This window comes from Amphiura filiformis, chromosome 11, assembly GCF_039555335.1.
Source record: "Amphiura filiformis chromosome 11, Afil_fr2py, whole genome shotgun sequence".
Lineage (NCBI taxonomy): Eukaryota > Metazoa > Echinodermata > Ophiuroidea > Amphilepidida > Amphiuridae > Amphiura > Amphiura filiformis.
In genome coordinates this window covers 62,990,959-62,992,569 of record NC_092638.1, presented here as the reverse complement: position 1 = coordinate 62,992,569, position 1,611 = coordinate 62,990,959, and positions in this window count along the sequence as shown.

Genomic DNA, 1,611 nt, shown 5'->3' with positions numbered 1-1,611 from the left:
AAGTTTGTCAACTGACACTTTTCACTTGTGCCATGGCGTCAGTTACTCTATCAAATTAATTAAATCCAAACAAGATTATTGTCAGTTACCATATAAGCATATACCTTTAATATATGAAATTTATTTATTTAAAAAAGAAGCAACACTTTGTTTTTTGAAATGATACCTTGCTTTTGAAAATGTTAAGGTTTGGTTTTGAAGTATTGACAAATATAGTTAATATTTTAATGTCCTTATAATTTATGGCAAGCCAGTTTTTACATATTTTGCTGGAACAAATCATATACTCAGGTTAATTGTGATATTTAATTAACTGCTTGTACTCTCATCAATCACTTTAAAATTGTTTAATGTAACTTTCAGAATATAGTATTAAACATGTAGTCTTCAGTGGCGTATATTTCTTTTTGACATTGGGGGGATGGGGTTGGAAAAAAAATCTTGTAATATAGTGAGTCCGGCACTTTTTGGCGACAGAATAAGTTTATGGCACAAATGCACGCACAAATTTTAGCCATTTTGAAATGAAATATTGTGCAAAAGTGGAATAAATTTGGGCTTTGGTGGCTAAAATGGCCAAATTTGAGATGAATTTGGTCAGAAATTGGGGAAGATTATGGACCATCCCCCTGGCAAAATATTGGGGGGTATTAATTCTTACGTTGGTAGAATATTTAGTTGACACTAACCTGTAGCAATTAATTAATTTTTCCTCTGATAAAACACTAAGGTGACACTGGTCTATATTATTAATTCATTAATTCTTTAGATTCTTCAGCTCTAGAATACTAAGGTGACTCTGACTTGTATATTGCAGTAGTAAATTAATTCATTATAATTCTTCCTTTGGTAGAATGCTTCTTTTAGGATAACACCGATTTCTAGTTATTAACAAATTAGTTGATTCACACATGATGAATGACACCTTCTGTCTCCTTTCGTTTTCTTTCACAGCTGTGCAGAGATCAAGCCTGTGTTGCAAGATTATACTGAGCACCAAAACTAAAGCCAAGCACGGAACATTCCAGCATTTATAGATTTGTCGAATCAGTTTCTTTTCATGCGCTTTAAAAGTGGAAACTTTTGCGCTTGATTTATTTTCGCATTCCTTTGTGTATAGATTAATGTAAGGAGGCTTAGAATTGCTAATTTAAAAACAAGTGAAATAGTTTTAACAAATTGGTAAAGTGCAAAAAATTAATAACACAGAAAATTCCACTTTTACAGAACATGATATATTTTTGCATATAAAAACCTCATTATAACGAAATCTGATACAAGAAAAACCCTGTTATAAAGAAGTATTTTTCGAGAACCAAGATACAAAATTCTTTTGTTTTTTATTGTTTTTACAACCCTGATATAACAAAATTTGGATATAAAGAACTAATTTCTCTGTCCCTGACAACTTCATTATAATGAGTTTCCACTGTAGTGTAGAATAAGCCATAGCACAGGTACCGGCATCTTAAGGAGACTTTGTTGAGTACCTGTGTATGCTCATTTTTATATTTGTTTGTACAATCACTGAATATTCACTGTACCATATAATATTAAGCAATATTGGAATTGAGGTAGGCTCAAAAGAATATACTTTACATTTGTACAAAT